Here is a 25,234-nt window from a genome sequence, read left to right on the forward strand (position 1 = left end):
CCCTGTTTTATTGCAGGGCTTCTCCACATGATGCCCACATGGTCATAATGCTGGCATGGCCTGGGCTCTAGTCCCTAACAGGGGGTGGCACCTGCATCGAAGTGGAAAAACCCTGTTTCCTACTGTTGCCCTAGAGGAGAAGGCTCTGGGTCCACAGGGGGCCAGAAGGGCTGCCATCCAGGACCCTGTGAGCCCCAGTGCCGGCAGTGTCCTGGACAGTCTGTGGCTCCCCAGCATCCTGCCCCGCTCAGGAAGCCGGGGGGAAGCTGGGGCCTGTCAGGCCTGACAGGCAGCGGCCCTGTCTACCTCATCTCAGGGCGAATTCCTGGGGGAAGGGAGAGGAGGCTGAGGGAACTCAACTCAAGGGAGTCTCTGGCTCAGAATCTCTTTTTGGGGCTCACGATACAGGTGCTCAGGCCCCCCTACCTAGAGATTCTGAGGTGAGGTCAGGGCTTCTCTGTATTTTTGTTTAAGTCCCACAGGCAGACAGGTTCTCTCATTCTTTACCAAGAGAATGTAATCTGTGCCATTTGGCAGGAACTGTCAGAATTGTTAAGGCTCATGCCCTTTGACCTGGTCGTTCCACTTCCAAGAATCTCCTCGACAGGGGTATGCCTACCGTGTGAAACAAAGAGGCTCTGAAGATGGCCAGTGCAGCCTTGTTCGTAATGGCAAAGACCAGAAACAGCCCACACGTCAGAAAGGTTCTGATTTTTAAAACTGTAGTCCGGCCACACGATGACTTTTCTGCGACTTTTTAGAAACGACTGAGGAAGTGCTGTGTGAACTGATGAGGAACTACCTCCAAGACTTATCTGTGAAGTTAGAAAAAGGGAAGAGCAGAGAGCGAGCCGAGTAAGCTGCCCCTTGTACAACCTAAGATTGCGTATGCGCACGCCGTCTCGGCAGAAATCTGGAACAGCGGTCACCTCTGGAAAGGGAACCGGGTGGCTCAGAGAAGAGCGGCAGGAGGGAGACCTGCTTTTTGGAGCATTTTATACCTTCTCTATCTACTTAATTCTAAAAAAGAAAAGAAAAGGAACAGCTCCAGAGTGCTTCTGCTGTGCACCGCGATGAAGAACCAGTGCGAAGGAAGGAGGCACTCCTGAAACCGCTCCAGGGAAAGAACACGTCCCTTAAAATACAAAAGGACACTCAGCAGAGGGTGAGAACATTTGCCTGGGGTGGGAACAGAGGGCTCGTCCGGAGCTATCACGACCGGGCTGAAGCAGTTGTGCGTGCTGGGGAGTCTGGTTCTTACTCACTCTGAGTCAACCCAAGAGACAGGAACTTTCCTTCTCTTGAATCTCATTGCCCTTTGGACCGTGAGCAGTGGTTCTAGCTCTTGGATTCTGACCACACCTTGCTTCAAATCGGTCAGTGTTTCTCTGTCCCAGTTTCTTGTTTGGGGCTGCCTTTCTGTCTCCTCCAGCCTGAAACGTCTCTCTGAGTATACCCACTCTACCTTGAGCAGCCCGATTTGGTGGATCAGATCTTACCCACAGGGCAGGAGTTCTGACATCCTATGTGACGATGCTCCCTGGTGTCCCGTTCACAGAATTCCCCAGCCCCTCCCCCCTCTTCCTGCACACAGCTCTCAGTCAATCCCCCTGAGCCGCCTCCAACTCTTTGCTCATATCTGTTCCCAGCAACCTTTTTCTCCCCCAGCACATCCTGCCTTGAATTCTTTGTTTTCTTGAAACAGAGCCTATGAAGCCTTCCCGACACTATCTTTCTGATCTCATAGTTCCTCAAAAACCTTCTTTTCCTTCCATCATTCCCACCTCCCTTTCTGCATGTCCTTTACACCCCACCCTGACCCGTGTGGCAAACACGTCTCTGTCAGGGCACACATGAAGAGATCTAATGTCCACGTTCACAGTGAACTGCGGCTTCTGCTTTCCAGATGGGCTTCCCCTGAATCAACACACAGTTCTAGGATGTAGGAAAATATGCAGTATTTAAATGCACCAGCTCTAGGTTCAAACTCCCTACATTTTAATTCTTTCTCTGCCAGCTACATGATTAGATGTGTGACCTTGAGAAAATTACTTTACTTCTCGGGTGCTCATTTTTCTAATACATAAAATGGGGGAAATAACATTTGCTTTACAGGTACATTGTGGGGATAAAAGAAGATATAAATAAAATGCTGATTGTAGGGGTGCCTGGATGGCTCAGTCAGTTGAGCGTCCAACTCTTGGTTTTGGCTCCAGTCATGATCTTGGGGTCATGAGATCGAGCCCCGCAATGGGCTCCGTGCTTGGAGGGGAGTCAGCTTGAGAGTCTCTCCCTCTGTCCCTCCCCCCACTCATGCTTGCTCTCTCTCTCTCATAAATAAATAAATAAATCTTTTAAAAAAATGTTTACTATAGGGCCTGGCCCATATCAAGCTCTCAAAAAACAAAACCCATCTTGTTATTATTAGTTTTTTAAAGATTTTATTTATTTATTTGAGAGAGAGAGAGAGCATGAGTAGAGGGGAGGGACAAAGGGAGAGGGAGAAGCAGACTCCCAGCTGAGCAACGAGCCCAACATGGGGCTCTATCCCAGGACCCTGAGATCATGACCTGAGCTGAAGGCAGACGCTTAACTGACTGAGCCACCCAGACACCCCATCATCTTGTTATTATTTTTACAGTGACTTGGCTTTAGAACTTTCTGCTACTCTATGTTCACTGGTTTTATACCTGAATGTTAATGCTATTATATGAACCTAATGAATGGAGACTATGTCTTTTTAACCAACATGTGTGTTTCTGGACACACTGTCTCTTGTCTTAAAACAAGCTGGGCCACAGACTGGTATGTGCTCTCACTTTCCCATTCCTCTTTCACAGAGGCTTGGATACATTAAGTAGCTTTTCCAAAGTCACAGCCGAGTCTAGCCTATAGATCTTCCATTAAACCACAAAGATCAGAGGCTTGGCAAACTTTCTCTGTAAAGGTCCAGATAGTAAATAGTTCATGTGTTATGGACCACATATGGTCTCTGTCTCACACTGTTTTTTAAAATGTTTTTAAACAACACTTTAAAAATATAAGAACCATTCTTAGCAGTATGCTGTAGTAAAATCAGACCATGGGCCACATTTGGTCCAAGGATTATACTTTACCAACCGCTGATACAGACCATACTGACAAATCGAAATATAAAGAAACCTTCCCCTTAGGGCGCCTGGGTGGCTCAGTCGGTTAAACATCTGACTCTTGGCTCAGGTCATGATCTCAGGGTCGTGAGATTGAGCCCCACATTTGGGCTCAGCGCTGGCATGGAGCCTGCTTAAGATTCTCTTCCTCTGCTCCCCACCCCCCACTTGCATGTTCTCTTTCTATCTCTAAAAATAAAAAGAAAGAAAAGAAACCTTCCCCTTTATTAGTAATTGTTAATGTTTATTGAATGTTTCATATGTGTCAAATATTGCTCCAAATGCTTTACATAGATTAACTTATTTCATCCTCACGGCTACCCTATTTGGTGAATACTATTGTCAATCTCATCTAAGAGATGGGGAAACTGAGGCACAGGGAGGTTAAGGACCTTTCCCAAGATCACATGGTCAGTAAGTAGCATAGACAGGATTCAAATCCAAGCAGTTCAGCACCAGAACCTGCTCACTTAACAATCTGTTTGTTGGCTGGGAGCCCTGACTTGTACAGCTACTTGAAGGGAGGAGGGAGGAAGGGGCCTGGAGGAGCTGAGTAACCCCTAGAAGCTTCTGGAATGAATATGTTTCGGAACCATTCACCTTGAAGCTAAGGAGGCGTGGATACAGGCCACCTGTGTTTTATAAAGGATTACCAGGCGGGAAAACTGTGGTGGCTTTCCTTCATGCCATTACAATAGAGGACACGGATGAGACTGCAGAGGCATCTTGATTTGAGAAAAGCACTTGATTGGATCTCATTAAATTTTAATCATAAACTGAATTCAAAATAAATTGAAAACTGGTTGACAGAGCACAAACAAAGGGTGATGATAAATGGTGATGCATCTAGAGAGGGGATATCTTCCAGGGGACGCCTCTGAGGCAAGGACGGATGGGATTTAATGAAGGTGTTATGTCCCTGGAAGAAGACAAATAGCACAGCAAGAAACAGAGGAAGGGCAGAAGCGAGCAGCCTGAGTAATTAACAAACCACATTACCAGCTCCTAAATAATCAAGGCTTGTTCTTCACCAACTGCTTGGATTTTTTTTTTAAAGAATTCTTTGGGTCAACAATAGAGTTGAAGAGGCCTAGAGACACACAACATGAATATTTCAGGTGGACATAATAAATAAATATATACATTTACACCTAGAAAGATCCTCAGATCCAATGTGGATCAGATACTTTCAATTACAGATTCTCAAGGTCTTACTTCATTCCTCAGGGAGTAATTTTTTAAAAAAATAAATTGAAAGTCTAAAAGTCACGTATTAAAAATCTTTACTCATTAATGTCCTTTGTTTACTGCCCAAATGCATGCAAACTTTCACAATGTTGGTTTGCTCAGTGGAAGCAAACAGTGGAAGTGAACTGTTTGGCTCCAGTTCAAATTCCAGTGAATAAATACTTCCAAGTTTACTTGCAGAATTTCCCAGACAGAGAAGTTCTTCCATTTGGTTTGCCAGAGGACTGGAAGCAGTGGTGAGCCCAGGAGACAAGGGAGCATTTACTGGCCCTTACTCATTCCCTGCACAGTACGACTCACTTCAGGCTGAAGGCAGCACAGCATGACCTGACCTGATTTGAAGTTCTCTCTGGAACTCCTCTGAGCTGCTAAACAAGGAGACCATGGGCTAATGGAAACGGACCAGTTCTGCTCTGTAGTTAGCTGGGGATAAATATTTGGAGAACAACCTCAAACCAGCCCAGGTTTCTGTTCGTTTCGTTTCAGATAAGGTTTCTCTGAGCACATATCTGTGATTCTTAATTTCAGTCCAAGCCCCAGGGTGAAGGAGAAGGGGCAGAAAGGAAAAATAGGAGAGAAAGAGGAAGGGATATTAAACAAGAAAGGAGAATGGAACAGGAGAGACACAAAGAAAGTGGAGAAACCTTGAAGGACATTTAAAAAAATGTGCCCTTTATTGGTGTAGGAGAGAGATTTATTTAAATTGTGATTTTTATGTATTACTGGGTATGAGAAGGGGCAGCTGGAAGGAAAGGGAAAGAATAAATACAGGTGAAGGCAATAGTGTTGTAGGTCAGCTGGTGAGCCAGGAAGACCCTAGACAGACCACACAGAGCAGGAAGGCAGATCAGAGATGGAAGGGAGGTCCAGTGACCCTGGGAGGGGAAGAAGGAAAAACACTGGGACCCCCCAGAGCAGGAAAACAATGAGGCAGAAAAAAGCCAAGTTTCCCTCATCACTGAGGGACCTGCCAAGACCCCAGCCAGCCGTGGTCTTCAGGGTGGAAGGAAGGGGGACACGCGGGCTGGGGGAGGCCCTGGCAGTTCCATCACCCCCAAACGGCTCCACTTTAGCTGCCTCATCAGCTAAAGCCAAACTGGCACACCTCCACGGGGTCACCCGACAGACGAAAGCCCCCCACCTCCTCAGCCAGTTTACAACTAGCAGCCCCGCCTGGGTTGCGTCTATACACGCGTGTACGCGCGCTCACACACGCCCACGCCCGCGCAGAACCACCCTTGCTACCAGGCATCGAAGCACGTGTGGGCTAGTAAGGGCCTGCTGGTGACGGGATCCAAAGAATGTCGGGGGGAGAAGGGACAGCTGGGGTTTCATGAACTAAAAATATCTTGGTGACAAGGCACTGAGAAGAAACCGGAGAGGCCCAGGGGGAGAGCTTCTTGATTCCAATCCTCAGATGCTTTCTCACGGAAGGACGGCAGGATTGTTTTGATAAGGAAATGTGATCAAACATTAGGGGTCATTTCACTGGATCTGAAAGGAATTTAAAGTTTAATGTGCCTCATCTGTGCCCCTTCTCCTCCCCCCAAACAGTCGCCTGCAATTCTTACAAGTTTTTATGGTCTAATCTAAAATTGCCTGCCGTAGAAAAATGGTTGAATTCAGGGTATTTCTGAGCTTTTGATTCTGTGCTGTGTAAAACAGATTTCATTTAGACAAATTACCCACATAATCTGCCTTTTTGAATGCCTGGTGAAGAATGCCTTCAAATATGACTGCCTTCTCCTCCTGTTTTCAGAGCATTTGAAAGTCACTAACTCCTTAATCCTGGGAGAAACAGGCTTAAACGTTTTCTGTCTTTGCACCCTCCAAAAGTGAGTATCCCCGAGTTAGGAATCTTCTCCCCGACATGTTGGTTCATTGGCCTGACTGCACTCCTAGTCAGCTCACCCCACACAGCGAGCAGAGCAGTCACCGCAGCATTTCATGACCTCCATCATGAAATGACTTGGAGTTTGCAACACCAGATTAAGAATGACTGTGGGTGGTCTTTCTGGGTAAAAGCTAGGCTGGCAGCCGGGCAGCAGAGAGCCTCATTTCAGATAATGGTGCTTCGTTATTTGAAAATAGAATGGGTAAGTCATCACAGTTGAAACATCTTGAAATTTCTGTCCTCTCATCCCCGGGTGGGGGACGGGGGGAGCCATCTAAGAACGTGACAGTGACTATACTAGGGCCTTTCCACAGAAACAATTTAGCAATACTTAAAGCCCTGAGTCAGCCCATCCCAGTCAGCCAGGTCTTGCTGGAACTGAACTGACAAAAAATTATTGCCCAAAAGAAATAGTAATAATAATAATAATAGTAATAGTAATAAAGTAGTGGTTTGGAAAAGGTTAAGGATTCTGGTCTGCCATCTAATGTGTCCAATCACAGTCATCACCCTTACATGGCATCAGGATGTGCTGCAGGGCTGCCTTCCACCTCCCATTAAAGCCCCCCCCCCCCCACACACACACCCTCACAGTGATTGGTCTAGCCCAGGAGTCGTTTTCAGCTCCAGCTAAGTCAGTAACGCAGCCTTCTGGAGCCAGGCTGGTCTGCCAGTTCTCTGGCCTGCCTTGACTCTGTGGGCAAGTTCACAGGACAGTTCTTCCTGGGGAACCCAAATGAGACATGAACTAATTCAAGAAACCCCCTGTTTTATGTAGCAAGAGCCAATAAAAATGCCTAAATTCCGGGCAGCCCTCACACAGAGCCACGTGGCCTCCCAGCCAACCCCAGTCTTTGGCCCTGAAAGCTGCTTTTACCTTGTGCATTGAGAGCAGGTGAGCGAAACAGAAATCAAAGCTGCTTTTGTGGAAAGAGCTTGAGCACCTATGAAGCGTTTGATACTATACGGGGTGCTAGGGGGTAGAAAAGGATTAAGAAACAAAATCCTTTTCCTCAAGGAACTAACCATCTAGTAGTAAGAGGTAAAATTAATATATTTGAATAGTCAGTAAACAAAACAAATCTTCCAAGACCACCCAGTATGGCTACCCCTCTGGGACTCCCATTATTTTGTTAGAAGGGAATTCAGACAAAATCATGTTAGTTCATCCCCCACACACATTTTATTGATGAAGAAATCCAGGCCTAGGGAAACCAAAGTGAATTGCCTAAGTCACAGAACCAGCATGGAGTGGAGTGAGGACTTGAAACCAAGTTTCTTGTCCTCTTTTTAATTATTTATTTGGTCTCCCCGCCCCCCCCCGCCCCGGTCCATTAAAAAAAAATTCCCCTCTTCTAAGAGATCATCTTGATCTTGAAAGTCACATGAAGCTTGATTAGCTGTTGAGATCAAGTAATAGCATTTCTCCCACTGTTTTCAGTGCCAGTAAGTGTCCGGGCTGCTTGGGAGGGGCGGGGGGGGGGCACAGAGTGGAGCTGAACTTCCTGGCCCAAGGATGTGGGGTTGATCTTTTCCCTGCGTGAGACAAGGATCAAGAAAACTGGGAATTTTCCTTCCATCTTTGCCACTGACGTGTCCCGGGGCTAGAAGCCAATTCCTTAATTTTTGCCATCCCCGGCTCCCACCTCGGAGAAGTGGGGCTGGATTCTTAACCAAAACTTGTGGGGACACTAAGTACTCAAACAAATGGTTCCCAGGCAGCTCCGGAAAAAACACACCCGTGTGCGCCCCCTCCGTTCCTCAAAGGGTTAATCTCACTCAGCTCGCCTGTCTGAAATACTAAACCACCAGCACTTTCTCACCGCCAGAAACTTAAGTGTCATTTTCTCAGCCCAAGCCGGTACACGAACAAGTTAAAGGTGGGGAGTGGAAGGTGGGGGGGGAGGGGGAAGGAAGGCAGAACTCCTTCAGTAAAGGAGAAAACAGTGTTTTGGAAAATGGGTCAGCGGCTAGAAAGTAAGGCGAGGCAGGCGACAGCTCCGAACAACTTACCTTAGCACCACCAAGGACAGACAGACCGGCCGACAGGGTGGTCGTGTTCTCTCCTTCTCACACTCCACCTTGGGTGGCTCCCGCCTCCCTCCTCCCTCTCCAGGCCCAGGTAAGCAGTAGAACAGGCTCTGAAGCAGGAAGTGGAAGTTGTATGCAAATTTCTACAGAGGCTAGGAAGCCTCCGCTGAAAAATCTCCCTGTGGGCAGTGAATCAACAGCCGAGAAGTCACTTTATTTCTTAAAACAGAAACCTCCTTCATTCCCTAGAAAAGGCCACTGACTGACCAATTAGGGTGCATTTTTGTTTCCACCACCCAGCTAAGTAACTGTGGAGGAATGTCCACACAGCCCCGGATCTCAGTGCTACGGCAGCTCCCTAGCCTTAGCTCGAGAGGGTGCCTGGGGAGGGGACTGAACTTGGGTGTTAAGATTGGTTATTCATTAGCTCCGACGACGACGGAGGAGATTGGGGGCAGATAGTGGGGTGGAGTATGAAGCAGGAGCTTCTTACTATCTCTAGAGGCTTAAAACATCAGCATTTGCTGCCTTTCACCGTGAGGGAGGGCTCACTGCCCACTCCACGTGTGTGCACATGTGTGCGCACACACACCCTGCCCATCAACAGGCATGAAAAAGTGACTCATTTTAGGAAACACACACACACACACACACACACACACACACACACACATATGCACGCACACACACGGGTGCATGCTCGAACACATATGCTCATACTCACTGTCCTCCTCTAGCTGCATTTTTCACAACCTCAAATTTATTTCTTCTCATTTCTTCTCCTTGTTTAATCAGCAGCCTACAGAAGTTATGGTCAAAGTAGACGCTGGAGACAGGATGACCAGGGCAGCAGAGTGTGATGAGAGCTGTGGCCGCTACAGCTCTGGAGTCAGAGGGATGTGGGTGTGAACTGAGTGATGGCACTGGCCGGCGGGGCACCACAGCTAGGTGCCTGGGCAGGCACATTGTGCTCCCCGTGCTGGCCTTGCCTACCCATTGAAGAGGCCCAAGGGTCAGCCTGCGCAGCTAGCCATCTCTCTTTGCCGGGGACAGACCCTGGAGCATCCCCACCCAGACTGCCCGGTTCTGCTCAAGTAGGTCACATGAAGTGGGTCGCTCTGCATTCTGCAAGCAGAGGAAACACAGCTTGTTTTGAAAATAACATCTACAGGTTGTAGAAGTTTGGTATATCCTTGTAAAGGAATACTATGCAGCTGTGAAAAATCATAACTATGCATGTATGCATTTCTACATTCTAACATGGAAAAGTGGCTCTGGGATATTATTTATTGAGAAACATGATCTCATTTGACAATATATATGCCAGATAAACACACGTATATACATATATAGATTTCTGTTTGTTCACTGCTGGTTGGCACCTGAGACGCTGCCCAGAACATAGAAGGCAATCGCTCTTTATCTGTCAAATGAAGAAATCATAAATGTCTGGGAAAATGCATGCAACTGTTAAATCATTGTCCCCTCCAGGGGATGAGATTGAGGGGAATGAGTGAGAATGGAGGACTTTTATACTACTTGCACATATGGGCTGTTTGAGTCTTTTTTCCACAAGCATATTTTTTAAAAGTAGTATTTATTACCTTGGCCTTGAACTTTCTGCCTCAAAATTATTATAATAATAATCTTTTTTAGTTTAGGGAAATGTAGTATTCTCTGTGCAGCAGCTAGTACCAAGATACTTGGAGAACAGAGAAGAAAAGAATGTCAAGGGGAGGAAACAAGAAGGAGAGCCAAGAAAAGGGGCGGGGTGAAAATCGTTTTCGTTTCTCTTGGGTCCCTTAAACGGATTGGGAAAACCCTGGAAGATGCTTCTGTCAAGTACTACCTTTGGAATACAACCCATCAAGAAGAACAGGGAGGGTCTTCTTTTCCATTTCTCCTCCCAACTGTTTCCGCAGATGGGAGGCCTGAGGGCCCTGTCGGAAGATAACCAGGTGCTAAAGTGCTGCTTTTCATTGCTGTTAGCTGGGCCTTCCTCCTGTCTCCATTTATCCTGAACAGAAGGGCAGGCACCTAGAGGAATAAGTTAATGGTTCCTACCTAGGGCCTTTGCTGGGGCCCTTACTGAAAAGCAGCCCGAGGAAGTAAACTGTTTAGAGAGTGTGTTCTGAATAGGAGAGAGTCCTGTCTGAATGTGCTGTAGGCAACTACAGAGAAATGTGGATGCAGGGGAAGTGTCAGGGAGTCTGGGAAATGAGCGCCTCTGTCCCCTAGGAGTCCCCACTGGTGTTTTCAGACTAACGTGTACACCCTCACAGGAGAGGGACACTTCACCAAGAACTACCATACTCTACCTGTCAGCACATTTAACCCTCCAGCAGTCCCAAGAAAGCCATTTACTGTCATTCCCACTTGGCCTCTGGGGAAGCCAAGGTTCAGAAATATTGACTAACTTCTCCATGCTTACACAGCTAGTCTGTGGAAGAGGATTCCAGGACTATCTCACCTCTAGGTGGATATTACTTCTTGTCCCTTCTTGCCCTGTTGTGCTCTGTTCTTCCTACATGCTCGGGTGCACACAGGTAACTTGCTTCCTTTGCACAACTCTTGGCAGCACTCAAGAAGGAAAAAAGGTGTAGACGATAAAGGGGTGGCACTGAGACTGCCAGTCATATGGTGCTGAGTGTGTGTACACGGTGCTGGCTGCTGGGGACATAATAGGCAGAGTAGCCAAGATGTGGGGCAGCCCTCTCCCCTCCAGCTGAAGGTCTAGGAGGGGAGGATTCACGTTTGCCAGCTTCTAGAGTTGCTCCGTATTCTCGCAAAAGACATCATTAGATGAAAGTCAGCTCTTCCTACCTCTGTAAACCAAACAAAACAAGGCCATTTGGACCTGATGTTCAGACTCTCTCCATTCTACAGTATTAATCCATGAAAAGAAAGGAAAAATGGAAAGACTTACTCCTTGGACAAGCCTTGATTTTCCATTTTTAAATGGTATGATTTCAAATGCTGAAAGGGCAGAGTGAAATTATGGCACAGAAGGAATTTCCCTGAGAATGGCCCTTGTTCAGAGGGTCCCCCGTGCTCACACACAGCTGGCTAACAGCTCTGCGGCTTGGCTGTTGAGACAATGGCAGGACGAAAAGAAACACACAGGCTCCCAGGGTCTAGTCCTGCTCTTCTGGGTATTCCAGTCCCCAAACCTTTAGTGAGTGTTCACCTTATTCCAGACATACACTAGGTGCCAGGCATGCAAACTGAAAGATTCTCTACATGTTCTTGTGTGTCTTTCAGAAGCAGAGACTGTGTAAGTTACATTTAATAATTAGAATGGTTACAAGAAGAAGGATGAGGAGGAGGAGGAGGAGGAGAGAAATTAAGTGTTGGTGAGGATGTGGAGCAAAGGGAATTCTCGCACACTTTTGGTGGGAATGTTAAATGGTGCGGCCACTCTGGAAAACAATATGGTGGTTCCTCAAAAAAACAAAAACCAAAAAAACAATTGCCATATGATCTAGCAATTTCATTTCTGGGTATATACCCAAAATAATTTTTTTTAATACCCAAAAGAATTAAAAACAGAGTCTTGAAGAGATATTTGTCATCCACGTTCATAAAAGCATTATTCACAATTGCCAAAAGGTGGAAACAACACAACGGTCCATCAGTGGATGAGTGGATAAGCAAAGTGTGATCTACCCATACAATATAATACTATTCAGCCTTAAAAGGAAGGAAATTCTGACACAGCTACAACACAGCTGTACCTGGAAGACATTATGTTGAGTGACATAAGCCAGTCATAAAAGGACAAATACTATGTAATTCCCCTTATATAGGCTACCTAGAATAGTCAGATCCATAGGGATAGAAATTGGAATGGTGGTTGCTAGGGGCTGAGCAGAGGGAGGAATGGGGAGTCATTCTTTCATGCGTATAGACTTTCAGTTTTGTAAGATGAAAAGCGTTCTAGAGATAGGTGGTGGGGATGGCTGTGCCAAAATGTGAATGTACTCAATGCCACTGAACTGTGCGCTTAAAAATGGCTATGATGGTAGATGGTATCTTACGTGCATTTCACCATGATAAAATAGAAAATAAATAAAATAAAAATCCCCAAAGCAGTCCTGCACAATAGGTTTTATTCACCTCATTTTCCAGGTGAGGAAAGGAAGGTGCAGAGAAGTTAAGTAGCTTGCGAGGGCTACACAGCTGGGTTTCAAAGCAGAGCGGACTCTTGAAGAAGGCCATGCTGCCCCCCGGCACCGCGCTGCCTGGTACCTGCTGGGGGACCAAGGATGCCACACATATGCAGAAGCCACATGGATCCATCTCTTCTCTGTGCCCTTTTCTTTCTCTAGACTACCCTTCTTCTAACACTGCCTTTCCTAGTGTCCTTATTCTTTCCGCTGCCTTCCCCTCATCAAAAGGTGCTCTCAGGAAAAAAACCTGAGCGCTCATTTATACCTAAGTTACATGGTGTGAATTTAAATCAGTATGCCACCTCTCTGAGGGGTGCTTGCATTTTAAGCCTCATCACCCTCTATGAAATGAAAGCCTTTGTTCCATATTAAAGGAATTTCAGGCATCAGGGAGCAGGCGGGAGGATCTGGAGGGTGGTGGTGGCAGGCAGGGCAACCAGAACCCAAAGAAATAAAGTAAACGGTGGAAACTTCAGGCACACAGTTAGAAGGGAGATCTCTTTTATGGACAGACTGATCTTTCAGGGCTCAACAGAGATGTGAGGTGTGGATGCGAGGGAGGTAGGTGGACACTCCTTGTTAAACCCTCCCCTTCGAGCAAACTTGGTTGCCTGAGTGCCAGACCCTAGTCTGTTTTGGCTTCAGAATCTAGAGGGTTGATTTCCTCAGGGCATCATTCGCCTGACAGTTCTCAATGCCTCTTCTCTTCTTGTTCTATCATGAAATTCTAGTCTCAAGCAGTCAGGTGCAATAGTTGGAGATCTCTGTCCAAAGAATCTGAGCATTCGCTCCTTTAGTGTAGAGAACGCACTTTATGCACACGCTAACATAGCATGTTGTACAGAATCGAAGGCAAATCACGTGGCTGCCAATGCCCGTCTTCCGGGCGCTCACAACCTAAGACTAGCAATTCTCAGGGAGTGGGACAGACATTATTACCAATAGCGTCCAGGTTAAGAGCCTGGGCTCTGAGTCAGGCTTCTGGTTTGGGTCCCTATTCCTCTGCCTGCCAGTTGTGTGACCTTAGGAAAATTTCGTCACTTCTTTGTACCTTACTTTCTTAATCTCTGTAATGGGAATAGTAAGGCCTCTCTCTCACAGGTGAGTAAGCCTCCCAATACAGCAGTTTTGGCTGCTGTCTTTGTGTGAAGAACACATTTTTGCTCCAAGGGGATGCAGCCTCTCCCTCAGCACAGCACTTGGAGAGTGAGGGCCAGGGTAGACTTTAGCCCCACTTGCCTCCTCAACCAGGCACAAACGGCACAGCTGTACTCTGTAGCCCGGTGGGATGGGTATGAAGAGCAGACTGAATGATCTGTGTGCAGTGTCTGGCATCGTGCTCAATAAATATTAGCTGCTATTATAATAATAAATATTAACTATCAATCAAATGCATAACTCAACTAGAATCAGTTATCAGTCGATAGTGTAAGGGGAAAAACAACAAAATAGTAGATAATACAAATATTCATATGTAGCAGTACGATGTACTTTTATGCTACCAATTGACTAAGGGAATATTATATGTCAGAGAATTTACTACAGATCAGAGCATCCAACCACACATGAGGACTCGAGGAAAAACCAAAGGTTGAACCACATACCTGGTGAGGGCTTTTGCCTGCCCTGCTCTGCACTCTCGTCTGGGGACAGACGGACTACTTCACCTCTAGGCCCCCTGAAAGCACAGTTGTCTTCTCTCTCCAAGCTTGCTGCATTGGTGATCACACCTTCCTGGCAGAGAAAAAAATATGGATTCTTTCCATGGCAGAACGCATATAGAAGTAAGAGTAAACAGAAGTGGTGATGCTATCTGTAAGAAAGATGTTCTTAGAATTGCATCTTAAAAACAAAAATGGTCAGGAAATTTTATTCGTGCGTGTGTGTGTGTGAGTGTGTGTGTGTGTGTTGGGGGGGAGAGATATTTCATTAGTAGATTAAGCCAAAACACGAAACCAAAACCCTGCAACCCTTTTTTTCTAGGATTTAGTCTGTCCTCATAAGCTCCCATCCCACTACGGAGTCAGGAAAACACCTTATGCTTCCAGTCAGAGTAATTCAGTCTCAAGTCACTCTCTCCCTGGCAATTATTCAGTCTTTTGCATTCTCCTTCTTTCTCTTCAAGATCGGGTCTAGCAGTAGAGGAAAGCCCGTGTGTCTTCACAGGAGTGGCGCAGGGTCTCAGGCCCATGCTGGGCTTTCCTGTTCTCTGTGGAAGTAGTCTTTGTCTCACTGAACACCTTGCTTTTATCTGAAGATGATGACAATGCATGACAAGCAAGTCCCCTTTTAATGCTCACCTTGGCTTTCCTGGTGGGGTGGGCTGACTTGTTCTTCCCCTTCTCTAGGAGACTCTTTTAAGGAAATGGACCCAATTTCAGCTCACCTCAATTTGGGTTGTTGATGTTTGCAGCAGTGGCTAGGAGTGAACCCCAAAATCCAGTCTCTTCTTCTGGCACAGTAATAGACTCTTTAGTTGGGCAAATGGCTGCCCAGAATAAAGAAGACACTACCCAGCCTTCCCTGCGGATAGGTATGGCCATGTGGACTAAGTTCTGATCAAGAAGACATGAAAGTGTCATGCCCTTCAAGGGAAGAGTCACGCTTTCCTCTTTCTTCCCCTTATCATTGGCTAGACAGTGGATTTAGCTGTGGGTGTAAGCTTTTGGGGACCATGGGGTTGACCATAACACCCCAAGAATGGTAGAGCAGCAAGATGGAAGTAGTCTGGGTCCCTGATGACACCAGACCCTATGTTCTAGGTTTGAAAAAATACAGGACTCATATTTGACTTTGATTTGCCTTATTGTAATTTTCCTCATTTTCTCACCCCCATCCCCTCCAACAACCTCAAATAGGAGATAGATTTTCCTTGAGAATTGTAGGCATTTCCATTATTAATAATCTCAAGAAGAGTTCAACCATGGAAAGGATTTGAGGACTAAGATTGGTCTTGGACCAGAATGGGAGAATTGGCTCTTCCTCTCTTGGGGCCCCTTGAATAGGGCAGGACCCTGGATAGAGGGATGTCTTCTGTGGGGAGGTAAGCTAGTCTATGGGAGGAAGTCACAGACTTGGACTCTCTGAATATGGGTAGTTCTAAGTTGGAAACAGACAAGCAAAGGGGATCCTGCTGCTGACTGGCACCTGAAGCTGACAAGGTAGCTGGAGCCACAAGACCCTGACAACCCATGAGACAATCTCTTCCTCTCTCTCTTGCTCTCTCTGTGTCACACACACACACACACACACATGCACACACACGTGGTAGAAATGTCAGCATTCTGGGGAGCTCATAGGCCCTTTTGAAGAAGCTTAATTTCTAGCAATTGATGTGGCTCAAGCTGTCGCACTTTGAATCTTTTAAAAGCGGTCTGACCGGGGCACCTGGCTGGCTCACTCAGTGGAGCATGTGACTCTTGATCACAAGGTTGTAAGTCTGAGCCCCACACTGGCTGTAGAAATTACTTAAAAATAAAATCTTAAAAAAAATAAAATAAAAGAAGTATTACCGACATTTGGGTGAGAGGCGGAAGGCTGGTGCTAATAACAGCTGGGAAGGAGGTGATGTTTGTCTTCAACCTCTTTTCATTTATCAATTCCCTTCACTGGTTCCAAGTGCCCTTCTTTCAGAGCGCCATCTTCCCAAGCCTGTTCTGTCCCACTTCCTCCAGCCTCCCAGTGTTATTGCCACCCTTTGCTCTCCTTTGACCCTTTCCTGCCCCAGATCTGGCCAACCCCTGCCTTCCGGTGCACCCCAGGTTCATGAGGCAGATGTAGAGTAGGGAATGGAAGGAAGCTTAGGCCACTTGCCCAAGGCCACAAGGCTAGTGAGTGGTGGGGCTGGCATTTGAATTCATACAGTCTAATTTCAGGCTCTGAGCTCTCTGCCATAAGTCCTCCAGACTTTCGAGATCATCTTTCCTTTAACAAACAAATACAGTGACATAAATCTATCTCCCACATCCTGTGGGAAGTCCAGCACCTCCCCACCATTTCCAAGGCTTCCTGGGTAGTGGGAGTTGAGTTATATTCTCCTGCTTATTCCCACTTAAACTCCCGATCCCTTCAAGTCCTTGCCACCATCTGCTGGCCTCTCTCCCTGTCCCTTGCCCACTGCAAGAGTGCTGTCTCTCTCCCTTCTTCCTTGAAACACACCTAAGCCCAAAACTGGCAAGTTAAACCCGCTCTTAAGGACTGGGGAATGTTTGGTCATAACAGAGGGTTGCCATACCACAGCAGAGCTCCGCAAAGAGCTGCAAATCAAAATGGGGCACGACTGTCTGCAGGCTCATTCCTGCACTTAACAGGGATGGGGCGGGAGCCCTGCTCTCAACTCCCTCCCACGCTCTTCCTAACTCCAGCCCCTCCGAGGGGCCTCATGTGTGGACACCCTGGCCCCGTTTAAACTCTGTACCACCCCCTTGGAACAGAGGCCTGCATGGGATCAGGGAATTCTGTGGTCCCAGAGGAGGACAGAGGCTTGGTGTGGACACACCCCATTGGCCCCCGAGGCAGGGTGCTGGCTGGTACAGGTGCCTGAGAGCTGAATCATCTCTCCCTACCTCTGCCCTCCTGCTACCGCACTAGTAGCCTGAAATCAGCTGTGGTGTGGTAGGAATATGTACACAAGGAGAACTGGCAAACTTGCAACTTTCAAACTTTACACGTCCTAGCACAATGCAGTGCGCATATAAACTGCCTGGGCATCTTTTAAGTGACAGACTGTGGTTCAGCAGGTCCGTGGTGAGGCCTGGGATTAGGATTTCTAACGAGCTCTCCGGTGCTACTGATGCTGCTATTCTGTGAACCACAATCGGAACGGCAAGGGTCTCAAGCACAGGGCCCAAGGACTGCTATTCTGAGGACCCTTCGCTTTGCCTGCCATGGAGAATTTCTCACTGGAGTTACCTTTCTCTGTAAGCCTTGACCGTAGCCATTTTGGGGAGCCTATTCTGACCCCTTTCAACATATTCTGGGTCATGGGGCCATGGTCTCCCTTGGTGCCTGGGGAAAATCCCCAAATTCCTGCCATTTCATTACGTGGGTCAAGGTTCTGATATCCATGGTGGCCTTATCGAGGCTGATGGTACTTTACAAGGTCCTGTCACAGTGCAGGGTGGGTTCTGTCTGAGCAAGTTCACATGTCAAGGCCGGTCCCTGCAACGAGTTGTTTGGGGATGTTCCTCATAGAGATGGGAAGTGAGATCTCCTCTAAGCTGCCCCAGTGTCTCCACAGAGTTCTGGTTAACAGGCTGTGCATTTTGACAAAACTTGTCACAGAGAGGGTGAGTCTCAGTTTCCGGCCTGGACAGAACATTCACTGAGAAGGACTTTCTTGTCTGCATCTGACACTGTGGCTTTACCTACGGTGGCTCTGGTTTTCCTGCTCAGAGGCACGGTATTCTCAGGATAACCTGGAAAGCCCCTAGTCTTCTATTGTCTGCAACTGCCTTTTCCTTCAATATCTACTCTAAGTGGTAGTGAATCCCTACCTCATCTCCTGTAGGGTTTCTGAAGTGCCTAACAGGCAACTCTGATTTCCTGCTCACACTGAATATGCGTAAAGTTCAACCTCTTCCATGGTGAGAGCCCTTCGCCCCCTTCCCTGTCCCTCCCATGCTCCTGATCTGCTCGTAGGGCCACTATCACCACTTCGTGACACATTTTAGCTGAAGGTTTAGGGACAACGGAGGGGAATGGCAGCCCAGGGAAGACCAAATCAGCAATCTAAAACAGACTCTGAGGCCTTCTAACTTCATGGGCCATCTTTCACCTTAGGATCCCTGACCTTGGTGTGGCTCCCTCTCTCCAGACACCTCTTCTTTCCCTCCTTCCAGGGCCCTTGTCTCAGTGCCACCCAGGGATGACAATAGTTTCGCATCTTTATCAAGGCTGTACCAACTACTTCTTTTTCTTGGTGGCAACTTTCTCCTTCTGGACCACTGTAAAGGATTTCACTTTTTACAGCCAAACATGTCCCATCGGTGTCATTCCATAAACAGCCATCTCCCACTGAGATCAATACTAAATGCCAAAAGAAACCATTATTTTATATTTTTGTAATGATTTTTTTCTTTCCATTGTATCAGAAATTCTAGGAACATTACAAACAAATTAGGAAACAGTCTGGTGATTCCTCAAAAAGAAATGTACCCAAAAGAATCGAAAGCAGGGACTTGAACAGATATCTGTACACACGTGTTCACAGCAGCATTATTTATAGTAGTCAAAGAGTGGAAACAACCCAAATGTCCATCAACAGATAAATGGATAGAGGCATGTGGATGGCTCAGTCGGTTAAGTGTCCAACTGCTCATCTCAGCTCAGGTCTTGATCTCAGGGTTGTGAGTTCAAGTCCCACGTTGGGCTCCATGTTGGACATGGAGTCTACTTAAATAAAAAAAATCCAAAACCAAAGAGATGAATAGATAAATGAAATGTGGTATATCCATAAAATGGGATATTATTCAGCCCTAAAAAGGAGTAACGTACTGATGCATGTTACAACATGGATGAACCTTGAAAACATTATGCTAAGTGAAATAAGGCAGACACATAAGAACAAATATTTGATTTCACTTATATGAGATCCCTAAAGTAGTCTTGTTCATGGAGACAGAAGATGGAAGAAAGGTTACTAGAAAAGGGGAGAATGAGGAGCTGTGTTTAATGGGTACAGAGTTTCTGTCTGGGATGATGAAAAAATTCTGGAAATTGGGAGTGGTGATGGTTGCATGACATTGTGAATGTACTCAGTGCTGCTGAATTGCACGCTTGGAAATGGTTAAAATGGTAAATTTTGTTATGTATATTTTACCACAATAAAAAAAAAAAGCCCAATTAGGAGTCTTGGCTCCTTCATCTTCCACACCCTCCGTACACACCCCTGGAGAGCCCCAGAGGGAACAGGTGAGGGCTGAGGGCAGGGTGAGCTGACTCCCGCAGCACAGCTGTGCTTGTAGAGCAGGAGGGGCTGTTTGTCAGATTCTGCTTCTCACTGGGACTCAGCATCAATGCTTGGCTCACAGGTAAGCCTTCCCTCTAAAGATCCCAAATGTTTTGCTGTTTTCAGTTTTCACCTGTCTTTTGATTGGGTTGAAGCCAGCTCCCTCCCTGGGATTAATATTCACAACAAGCAGCGAGCGATTAATTTAACCAGTTGAAATTTATTGTGCACTCGCCTTAACTCAAAGCCAGCTTCTGCTGGGTGTTTGTTTTTCACCGTTGATGCATGGCACATGACAGCCCCTAAGCACCTGAATTTAAAGCACACCATTGTACAGAACTCCTGCTGCCCCCCCTTCTTCTTGCCTGAGCCCCTGAAATCTACAGAGCTCTGATTTCCACACTGTGTCTCAGAGAAGGTAATTCTCATCGTTGGCCTAGGGGAACAGTTGGTAGCCTTGAAGCAGTTTAAGATTTGGATTTCATGCCTGGTGCATCGAGCTGGTGACTCGTTTCATTTCAGGGGACTTCAGTCAATAAATTCTGACTCGAACTTACAAACACATCCCCCCCCCCCCCCCAGGGCCATGGCAGAAACAGCTAGTTTGGGCTTGTCTCTCAGAGCATGAAACCCTATCTGCTGGGCCCATCCTCACTCAGTGCTGCACACGTACCATTGGGCACCACGCAGCTCATCCAGCCCCAAACCCCTCTCCTCCTGCCTCCCTTGCTTTGCCTCAGCCCACTGGCCCTCCCTGCAAAGTGCCTGTCTGGAGAGGACTCTAACTGCGGGTGCCTAACAAGGCAGAACAAAGGCCCGCGTGCTCACAGAGTTCCATTTGGAGTGCACAACAATTTCAGAGCACAAATGGAAAAAGAAAAAAAGAAGGTTTGAAATCTATAGCTGGCTTTTATCAAACCAGGACTTGTAGCTCTCAGCTGACAATCAGCCAGCAGCTAAAACCCACGAGGAATGGTTCTTCCTCGCGGCTTCTGGCTGGCTATTAGCTACCAGCGGCCTTCTGACCCTTTTTCCAGGGAACTAACAGCTGGCAGCCGACAAGGGCGCTGGCAGAGTGGGCAACTTTTGCCTCTCTGGAAGCGAATATAAGATTGGCAGGAAATAAGGCGTTTAAAAAATGACGATTATAGGCATTTTCACTTGCTTTTCTTTATTATGCTTTTGGGTTCTGGCTCTAATTGCTAAAATGTATTATGTGCTAAGGAGCTTTGATGGTTTTTTGTTTTTTGGGTTTTTTTTTTTGCCAAGTAGATGTCTTTTCTTTTTCCCTGTCACAAATGCTAACCCAGATAAAGGTGCATTCTGCGAGTGTTGTCTACCTAGCCCTCTGCAAAGCAGCTGTTAATAAACAAGGATGATAGACAAATGGCCATGAGATAGGAGCTTAAGTGTGGTGCTGCTGCCTAATTAAAATGTGGCTTTGGTTTAGCTGGTCCTTTCGGGCAGGACCCTCTGCGGTGTGTAGCAGCTGGGGAGAAGTGAAATTGGGATGAAGTAGAGTATAGATGGATTAACTGGCAGTGGTGTAGGATAGAGATGAATTGAATCTAATTTTTCTCTTCTATGCTCTGGATGGCTCTCCATTTTGCTGTCAGGAAGGGCAGAAATGGTAGGAATGGCAGGGGGAGCCAGCTGAGGGGCGAGTCGTGGGATGGACAACTGTCCCTGGGAGAGTGGAAGGCCATGGTGTGAGGATCCCACCCTTCAGCCACTTGGGTTCGAGAGGCTTTGCCACTCACCGTGTCTCCCGTCCTAGGGCACAGCACTTTGGGACTGAAGCTAATCTGTTATTTGCGACATTGCTGTTTTTATTCTGATAATCATATTACAATCTGCTATTGTAATGGTTGACTTATATAGAAAGTTTTTTTTTTTAAGATTTTATTTATGTATTTGACAGAGAGAGAGACAGCCAGCGAGAGAGGGAACACAAGCAGGGGGAGTAGGAGAGGAAGAAGCAGGCTTCCCGTGGAGGAGCCTGATGTGGGGCTCGATCCCAGAACTCCGGGATCACGCCCTGGGCCGAAGGCAGACGCTTAATGACTGAGCCACCCAGGCGCCCCATTATATAGAAAGTTTTAATTAAAATGTAGATGTTCAAGGTAGCATTTGTCCAAAGAGCACCAGATGGATGAGGGCAAAATGCCTGGATCCTGAACCCATGTGGGCGACAGGATAGAGAAATATCTAGAAGGTCAAAAGAACAAGACTAGATGGAAGAAGTATGTTTCCATCACAAGCTTAAATGACACACATGTGTATGCATTTTGACTTAGTAAGCAGAGAATTTTCAAGACAATGGATTCTGCTTTTTATATTCTTGCCCAAGGAAAAAAAATTAGTCAATGTTGAGGAGAAGGCTTATTTTTCAAGATGGGCACATGGGTTTCTATATGCTCCCTTCCAAAGACCCATTAAAATGATAATGAAGAAATATGAAAAAGGTCTAACCCGACAACATGAAGAAAATTGAGAATCTGTGGACAGTGGGAGAAGGAAGGTAGGAGAGAGGACAGTTGATTTGTTAAAGAAGTCTTCTCTACCATTTGTTTTTTAAATTGTGTAGATACATTACTCTGGTAAAAAAAAATACATTTTTTTTAAGTTAGAAGGGATCTTTGTTGTCTTGTTCCTACTCCAGTTTTTTTTAATTGAAGTATAATTGATATACAATTAGTTTCAGGTGTAGATCTTAGTGATTTGATATATTATACATCATGAAATGATCCCCATGCTAAGTCTAGTTACCATCCGTCACCAAAGTTATTACAATATTACTGACTAGATTCCCTATGCTTTAAATTACAACCCTGTGACTTGTTTATTTTATAACTGCAAGTTTGTACCCCTTAACACCCTTCACCTATTTTGTCCACCCCAACCCCTCCCCCTCTGGTAACCAACAGTTCATTTCTTGTATCTATGAGTCTGTTTCTATTTTGTTTTTTTAGAGTTTACATATAAGTGAAATCATACGATATTTGTCTTTCTCTTTCTGACTTATTTCACTGACCATAATACCTTCTAGTTCTGTTTACATTGTTACAAATGGCAACATTGCATTCTTTCTTATGGCTGGATAATATTTCAGCGTGTGTATGTGTGTGTGTGTGTGTATACACATGTATACATACATACATACACACCACATCTTCTTTATCCATTCGTCTACCAATGGACACTAATTTTTCTTCCATATCTTGGCTACTGTAAATAATGGTGCAATGAACATGGGGGTGCACGTATATTTTCAAGTTGTGTTTTCATCTTCTTCAAGTAAATATCTAGAAGTGCAATTGCTGGCTCACATGGTAGTTGTATTCTTAATTTTTTGAGAAAACTCCATACTGTTTTTCATTGTGTCTGTACCAATTTATGTTCCCACAACAGTGTGCAAATGTTCCAATTTCTCCACATCCTCACCAATACTTGTTACTTTTTGTCTTTTGGATAATAGCCAATCTGACAGCTCTGAGGTGATACCTTATTGTGGTTTTGATTTGCATTTCCCTGATGGTTAGTGCGGTTGAGCATCTTTTCATGTTCCTCTTGGCCACCTGTATATCTTTTTTGGAAAAATGTCTATTTAGGTCCTCTATTTTTAAATTGGCTTGTTTTATTGATATTAAGTTGTGTAAGTTCTTTATATATTTTGGATATCAACCTCTTATTGTATGTATGGTTTGCGAATTTCTTCTCCCATTTAGTAGGTTGCCTTTTCGTTTCGATGGTTTCCTTCGTTGTGCAGACGCTTTTCAGTTTGATGTAATCCCATTTGTTTATTTTAGCTTTTGCTGCCCTTGCCTGAGGTGATTGGTCCAAAAAAATATTGCTAAAAATGGTGTTAAAGAGTTTACTGCTTGGGTTTCTTCTAGGAGTTTTATGGTTTCAAGTCTTACATTCAAGTCTTTAATCCATTTTGAATTTATTTTTGTGTATGGTATAAGATGGTGGTCCAGTTTTATTCTATTGCATGTACTTGTCTAGCTTTCCCAACACTAGTTATTGAAGAGACTCTTCTCCCCATTGTATATTCTTGCCTCCTTGGTCATAGATTAATTGATGGTATATGCATGGATTTATGTCTGGACTTTCTATTCTGTTCTATTGATCTAGATGTCTGTTTTCCTGCCAGTACAATACGTTTTGATTACTATGGATTTGTAGTATAGTTTGAAATCAGGGAGTGTAACACCTTCAGCTTTGTTCTTCTTTCTCAAGATTGCTTTGTTTTTTTGGTTATTTTTTTTGTGGTTTCATATAAATTTTAGGACTTTTTTTGTTCTAGTTCTGTGGAAAATGCCATTAGTATACTTTTTTTTTAAATCATGTATTTCATTTTAATTAATTAATTAATTTCAAGTAAGCTCTATGCTCAATGTGGGGCCTAAACTCATGACCCTGAGATCAAGAGTTGCATGCTCCATGGACTGAGACAGCCAGGAGCTTCACTATTAGTATTTTGATGGGGATTGCATTGAATCTGTAGATTGCTTTGGTTAGTATGGGCATTTCAAAATGTTAATTCTTCCAATCCATGAGCATGGTGTTTCTTCCTATTTATTCATGTTGTCTTCAATTTCTTTTATTAATGTCTTACGGTTTTCAATGTACAGGTCTTTCATCTCCTTGGTTAAATAGATTCCTAGGTATTTTATTTTTTGATGTGGTTATAAATGGGATTTTACAAAAAATTTCTGATATCTTGTTATTAGTATATAGAAATGCAACCAATTTCTGTATGTTAATGTTGTATTCTATGATTTTACTGAATTCCTTTATTAGTTCTAGTAGTTTTTTGGTGGAATCTTGAGGGTTTTCTATATATAGTATCATGTCATCTGCAAATAGAGTTTTCTTCTTCCTTTCCAATTTGGATGCCTTTTATTTCTTTTTCTTGCCTAATTGCTGTGGCTAGGACTTGCAATATTATGTTGAATAAAAATAGTCAGCATGGGCATCCTTGTCTTTTTCTGATCTTAGAGAAAAAGCTTTCAGCTTTTCAGGATTGAGTATGGTGTTAGCTGTCGATTTGTCATGTATGGCCTTTATTATGTTGAGGTACTTTCCTTCTATACCCACTTTGTTGAGAGTTTTTTTCATGAATAGATGTTGAATTTTGTCAATGTTTTTCTGCATCTATTGAGATAATTATATGACTTTTATCCTTCATTTTGTGTGGTATATCATGTTGCTTGATTTGGTTTTGAATCATCCTTGCATCCCTAGAATAAATTCCACTTGATTGTGGTATATGATCCTTTTAATGTATTGTTGAATTTGGTTTGTTAATATTTTATTGAGAAATTTGCATCTATGTTCATCAGGGGCATTGGCCTGTAATTTTCTTTTTTTCTTTTTTTTAAAGGTTTTATTTATTTATTCGACAGAGATAGAGACAGCCAGCGAGAGAGGGAACACAAGCAGGGGGAGTGGGAGAGGAAGAAGCAGGCTCATAGCGGAGGAGCCTGACGTGGGGCTCGATCCCATAACGCCGGGATCACGCCCTGAGCCGAAGGCAGATGCTTAACCGCTGCGCCACCCAGGCGCCCCTGTTATTTTCTTTTTTGTGTCATGTCTTTTTCTGATTTTGATAACAGGGTAACTGCCTTGTAAAATGAGTTTGGAAGTGTTCTTTCCTCTTCAATTTTTTGGAATAATTTGAGATAGATAGGCTCTAACTTTTCTTTAAATGTTTGGTAGAATCCACCTATGAAGATGTTTGGTTTTGGAATTTGGGTTTTTTTGGAAATTTCTAAATTACTGATTCAAT

The 25,234-nt window shown here is 45.0% G+C and overlaps 1 protein-coding gene and 1 long non-coding RNA gene across 2 annotated transcripts in view; one reads left to right on the plus strand and one right to left on the minus strand.

Annotated features, from left to right (window-relative positions):
- Positions 1-8,688, minus strand: part of TRAF3IP2 (TRAF3 interacting protein 2) — a 39,726-nt gene extending 31,038 nt beyond the window's left edge. Inside the window, exon 1 of the mRNA XM_045798491.2 lies at positions 8,305-8,688. The gene's annotated coding sequence lies outside the window, so the exon portion shown is untranslated. The remainder of the gene's footprint in view (positions 1-8,304) is intronic.
- The window catches only part of LOC123792962 (uncharacterized), an 80,815-nt gene continuing 56,195 nt past the window's right edge, over positions 615-25,234 (plus strand). The window contains exon 1 of the long non-coding RNA XR_006779824.2: positions 615-1,165. This is a non-coding gene — a long non-coding RNA (uncharacterized LOC123792962). The remainder of the gene's footprint in view (positions 1,166-25,234) is intronic.

This window comes from Ursus americanus, chromosome 11 (assembly GCF_024610735.1).
Source record: "Ursus americanus isolate L20-20 chromosome 11, mUrsAme1.1.p, whole genome shotgun sequence".
Classification (NCBI taxonomy): domain Eukaryota; kingdom Metazoa; phylum Chordata; class Mammalia; order Carnivora; family Ursidae; genus Ursus; species Ursus americanus.